The sequence below is a fragment of the Mobula hypostoma genome, chromosome 2, assembly GCF_963921235.1.
Source record: "Mobula hypostoma chromosome 2, sMobHyp1.1, whole genome shotgun sequence".
NCBI lineage: Eukaryota > Metazoa > Chordata > Chondrichthyes > Myliobatiformes > Myliobatidae > Mobula > Mobula hypostoma.
The window spans coordinates 182,035,521-182,041,878 of record NC_086098.1 but is presented as its reverse complement, the minus strand read 5'-3'; positions in this window follow the sequence as shown (position 1 = coordinate 182,041,878).

Below are 6,358 nucleotides of genomic sequence, written 5' to 3'. Positions count from 1 at the left end.
ATTTGAAAAGGACTGAGCTTTTTCCAACTGGATTGATTGAACTGAAGAAGTAAGTTGATAAACCTTCAGCAAGATAATACCATAATATTTCTTCCCAAACCTAACTATTGTTGAGTGAAGTAATGGATTAGCCTAGGATTCCAAATGATCTGCAACACACATAAAAGTTGCTGGTGAACGCAGCAGGCCAGGCAGCATCTCTAGGAAGAGGTGCAGTCGACGTTTCAGGCCGAGACCCTGTCCTGATGAAGGGTCTCGCCTGAAACGTCGACCGTACCTCTTCCTAGAGATGCTGCCTGGCCTGCTGCGTTCACCAGCAACTTTTATGTGTGTTGCTTGAATTTCCAGCATCTCAGAATTCCTGTTGTTTGCGTTTCCAAATGATCTGCCAACCTTGGTTCTACTGTTTCACAGGGACGAATTGGAATGCTGGATTGGTACAGGAATTGGTACGATAAGGAATACATCCTGAAAGGTAGAAGGTGGAGGTTTTGTGGTACAATAATATAATAAAATTAATCCAGTTAGCAAAAACAACATCTAATGAACTGATAAGAGGAAGTGCCCCAAGCATGCCAACAAGAAGTATCATATAATCAGACACTGCTACATTTTTGAGGCCCTCCGTTGGTTGGGGTCAGGTGTCAACGCGATATGCAAGCTAGTACGCAAACAAGCCAGGGCAGTACGATATGGAGGGAAAGCTGTTGTCCATGCTGCAAGCTTCCCCTCTCCACACAGCTGATGAACCCAATGGAACAGTTGATACCAATATGGTTTCCACCAGCAGCATCACAAGAGTTGCCAGCCATTGTTGAACTCAACATAGGACTGCCTTAGGGTCTCCAGCTTCAGATTTTTCCCTTGGGGTTTACTCCCCAAGTCTTCCCCATGAGTGGGTATTGTCCCAAGGCAGCGGAGGTTTGAGATCGGAGTTTTCCTTCTCCCCGATGAGCTGCCAACCACGGCTGACGAGCTCCATCTGCCCGAAGTGTCTGGTTGTAACCTGCCTTTGCCCCTTTTCCTGTCAGTATAAACTATTCTACCGGGCTTGTTAGCAATGCTACTCATGAAGGCCGGGAGTTGGACTTGATTGTCAGAGGCATTTAATAGATAGTGGGAGATTATCCCCAATACTTCTCCCCCCCCCCCACCCCGGCTATAACAACCTTAAAGAACAGCTAAATTTAATACCCCATATTAATGGACATTGGGATCGTGATGTGGAATTAACTTGTGTCCATTGATTCCAAGGTAAGCATTATGCCAATATCATGATGTCTGGTAATTAACATGGCTGAGATAAGCAGCCAATGTACTGCTGAGTGCCTGTGAGCTTAGACAGCACCTCAAAGATTTGAGTGGCTAGCATCATTTAAGGCTAGCCAGCACTACTTTAAAGCTACTTTAATCCGCTATTCTAGAAGTAAATACATGGAGCCCGTAGATTTCACAAAGTCTGATTGAAGCAATGACTCTTTATGCACTTTTTCTTACAGAAGTTCAGATGGGAGCTTTGCTCTTGTAGTATTTTCTGGGATGTTAGGGGCTTTTGATAAAAGAATTTCTCCTCTTCCTCCTTCTCCAGCTTCTTCACCTATTGTGAATTTATCGTGCTCCTTCTTCAGGCATCCAAGGAGAGTAAACATTAGTGAATATGTTCTTAGGAGGAACTGGTTTATGTAGAAAACTTGGAAGTCAAGATGATATCTTTGATTAGCCAATGTTGTGTTCTGTGCAAAAGTATTAGCCACAAATATATAGCGAGGGTGCCTGAGACTTTTGCACAGTACAGTATTTGTCAACATGAGAGCAGAGAGCGAGTTTGCAAATCTGACAGGAGCAAAAGATGTTGGGAATGGCGAGGGTGGAGCACCACAAGAGGGGTGGGTGACAGGTGGCAGAGAAGGAGTGCCGGGGTGGGGGTGGGGGGGGGGTGTCAGTGGCGAGTGTCCAGACACACCCAGCCCTGAAACACCAGGCAAGGTAATTTGATTCCAAACAATTGGTTTATTGATCATTACAGAGTGACTCCCTGGTGCTTCCTGGTCTCCTTCCCCTTTTCCAACCATGATTCCCCTTTCCCTGCCCCCTTCCCGCTCTCAGACCACTAACAGAGACCCATTACAGAATCAGGTTTATTATCACTTAAATTGCTGCAGTACTGTGCAGAAGTCTTAGGCGCCATAGCTACATATATCTGTCTAGGACTTTTACGCACTACTGTAATTTCCCTGCGGACTTTAGTTCCTTTGAAGAACTGTAGTAAGTGTTAAGCTCCTATACCATTGAAGCTACAACTGATAGAAATTCACTAGCAACCATCCCAAAATTAGTTGAAGATTTGCTTACATCATGAGGGAGGAGGTGAGTCCTTCTACAGATGTGCAGTAGAGAGCATCCTAGCATGCTGCATCATTGCATGATGTGTAAATTACACTGCAGTGGAACAGGATGGTTTTTCCAGGGGTAGCCAAAACTACCTGACACATCACTGGCACCACACTACCTGCCATCAAGGACTTATACAGAAAGGTGCTGGAAGAGGGCCAGTTACATCGTGAAAGATCCACCCACCCTACTCAATGACTGTTTGTTCCACTCGCATCAGTGAAGAGGCTACACAGCATCCACGCCAGGACCACCAGAGTCAAAAACAGTTACTTTCCCCAAGCAGTAAGGTTGATTAACATCTCCACACCTCCTACTACTATTACTTTATCATTTCCCATCAGAGTCACCTGAGGTACAGAGACTCTTGTGCCTAGCATCACTTTATGGACACACAATCATTCCGTGCATATAAGCTATTGTATATATTTGTACATACTTATTGAGTTTTTTTTAATTATTGTGTTCTTTATCGTATAGTGTTTTTTCTGTTGCGTCGGTTCCAGAGTTAGAATTATTTTGTTCTCCTTTATATTTGTCTACTGGATATGACATTAAACAATCTTGAATCTTGAGGTGGGTAAAATTGGTCGCAGCATTCATCCGGGGCTAAGATGCAAAACAGAGCACATAAAGTCACACACAGCTCACGAAACATATAGTTATGATAGCACACGCAGGCACAAAACAATATTAGCAAAAGTCCCTGAGTGGCATGGCCTGAATATTGATGATGCATGGGATGTTGTGCTGGAGCCATGTTTCCACAAGTATAAGCATGCAGCAGTTCCTCATTTCTTATGGGGTCAGCTGCAGACGAAAGCAAACCAGCTGTGAACACTAGGGAGTGAACACTAGGGAGCAGCACCGACAGGAGACCACTCTGCAGGGGCCAGCCCTCCACCCAGCAAGGATTCCAACATGCCTGCTGGGCCTCTGTTCACTCCCACACTGCCTCTGTTGCCTCCTCCCCGGGAGGTTGTAATGGGTAGTGCCACGACATGAGAGCCTGGTTTGCATAACGTCTGAGGCTACGCAGTTCCCCCATCATCGGTCTCGCCAATAAACTGGACTTACAGTAGTTTGTGGTTAAGGGCGGGAATTGGCTGAGGTGGCACTGAGTTTCAAAGTGTCAATGCTGGTACTAAAACTTAAGCAAGGTGAAGATTTGCCTGCTCTGCAAAGCCTAGTGGGCTTGATATCATGTATATCCTTTACTTAATATAACAAATAATGAACTAGTTGATAAAACAACTGATATTAACATCCATTGGAAATGTTATTAAAGCTAATTAAGTTGTTGAAGATATGCCAAAAGAAACCAGATTACAAATTGGGGAACTGAGGTGTGGATGGCTGGGGGAGACTGAGGGAGGTGGTTCAGAGGGGCATGGAGAATGAGGGTGTCCTCACATACGCTAATTCTGTGCAGCAGATCCCAATCCCTATTCTCTTGGATCTCGTTGTCAAGGAACCAAGACCTTTCTCTTTCAACAGGAACTCCATATTAGAATAATTAATGCACAGGCACCTTCCATCTCAGAACCGGAATGGACGCAAGTTACCCTCAGCTGTACTGCTCAATAAGAAGAGATTACAATATAACATTCTTTATCCTTAGCTCACACACAAAAGTGCTGGAGGGATTTCAGGCAGCATCTGTGGAGGGGAATAAACAGTCAGCGTTTCAGACCGAGATCCTTCATCAGGACTGGAAGTGAAAAGGGCAGAAGCCCTTAGCTCTTTGTAGTTTGAAATATTGTGGATCATTTTAAGAGCTTCACCTTCAAAAATAGTTTTCTGCATTATATTTGGAAATGGAAAAGCATTGAAAGGATCTTACTCACACTCAGAACTCCTTAAAGGGAGATTTAAGAGAAACGTTTCAGTCAATGAGTAAATCTGTTGCAGATGCTCATGTTCTCATTATAAAAGGACAATATGTTGGTTTTGAATAAATCCACCGCCTTTACTAACAGCAGAAGTGCATCACAAACGTGGTGAGCTATATCGGCAAGGTCCTTTGGAGGATAGTTATACATTTAATACTCAGCAGTTGAAATGGAAGGAACATATTTGTGTGCTGCCTCTAGAGGTTTGCTCTTAACTTGATTCTAAAATCATATACCTATAAACATGTATTGTTCAGAGAAGAGAGATGGGTTTAGCTGTATACCTATGCACAACCTTGACTGCTGTATGCTCCCAGCAACAGGAGAGGTATACTAGATGTACAAAAACTTAAAACAGGTAATCTCTTGGTAGAGGGTGCTTTTATAGAAACATAGAAAACCTACAGCACAATATAGGCCCTTCGGCTCACAATGCTGTGCTGAAAATGTGTTTACTTTAGAAATTACCTAGGGTTCCCCATAGCCCTCTATTTTTCTAAGTTCCATGTACCTATCCAGGAGTCTCTTAAATGACCCTATTGTATCCACCTCCACTACTGTTGCCAGCAGCCCATCCCACGCACTCACCACTCTCTGCGTAAAAAACTTACCCCTGACATCTCCTTTGTACCTACTTCCAAGCACCTTAAAACTGTGCCCTCTCGTGTTAGCCATTTCAGCCCTGGGAAAAAGCCTCTGACTATCCACACGATCACACCTCTCATCATCTTATACACCTCTATCACGTCACATCTCATCCTCCGTTGCTCCAAGGAGAAAAGGCTGAGTTCATTCAACCTATTCTCATAAGGCATGCTCCCCAATCCAGGCAACATCCTTGTAAATCTCCTCTGCACCCTTACTATAGTTTCCACGTCTTTCCTGTATTGAGGTGACCAGAACTGAGCACAGTACTCCAAGTGCGGTGTGAGCAGGATCCTATATTGCTGTAACATTACCTCTTGGCTCTTAAACTCACTCCCACAGTTGATGAAGGCCAATGCACCGTATGTCTTCTTAACCACAGAGTCAACCTGTGCAGCAGCTTTGAGTGTCCTATGGACTCGGACTCCAAGATCCCTCTGATCCTGTACACTGCCAAGACTCTTTCCATCAATCCTATGTTCTGCCATCATATTTGACCTACCAAAATGAACCACCTCACACTTACCTGGGTTGAACTCCATCTGCCACTTCTCAGCCCAGTTTGTAACCTCTGACAGCCCTCCACACTATCCACAACACCCTCAACCTTTGTATCATCAGCAAATTTACTTCTCATCCAGGTCATTTATAAAAATCATGAAAAGAAGGGGTCCCAGAACAGAGCTCTGAGGCACACCACTGGTCACCGACCTCTATGCAGAATACAACCCGTCTACAATCTTCTGTGGGCAAGCCAGTTCTGGATCCACAAAGCAAGGGCCCCTTGGATCCCATGACTTTTTAGTTTCTCAGTAAGCCTTGCTTGGGGTACCTTATCAAACAGCTTGCTGAAATCCATATACACTACATCTACTGCTCTACCTTCATCAATGTGGTTAGTCACATCCTCAAAAAATTCAATCAGGCTCGTAAGGCACGACTTGCCTTTGACAAAGCCATGCTGACTGTTCCTAATCATGTTATGCCTCTCCAAATGTTCATAAATCTTGCCTCTCAGGATCTTCTCCATCAACTTACCAATCACTGAAGTAAGACTCACTGGTCTATAATTTCCTGGACTATCTCTACTTCCTTTCTTGAATAAGGGAACAACATCTGCAACCCTCCAATCCTCTGGAACCTCTCCTGTCCCCATTGATGATACAAAGGTCATTGCCAAAGGCTCAGCAATCTCCTCCCTTGCCTCCCACGGCACCCTGGGGAGGGTGATCTCGTCTCCCGGAGATTTATCCAACTTGATGCTTTCCAAAACTCCAGCACATCCTCTTTCTTAATGTCTATATGCTCAAGCTTTTCAGTCAACTGTAAGTCATCCCTACAATCGCCAAGGTCCTTTTCCATAGCAAATACTGAAGCAAAGTATCTCCTCCGGTTCTATACACACTTTTCCACTGTCACACTTGATTGGA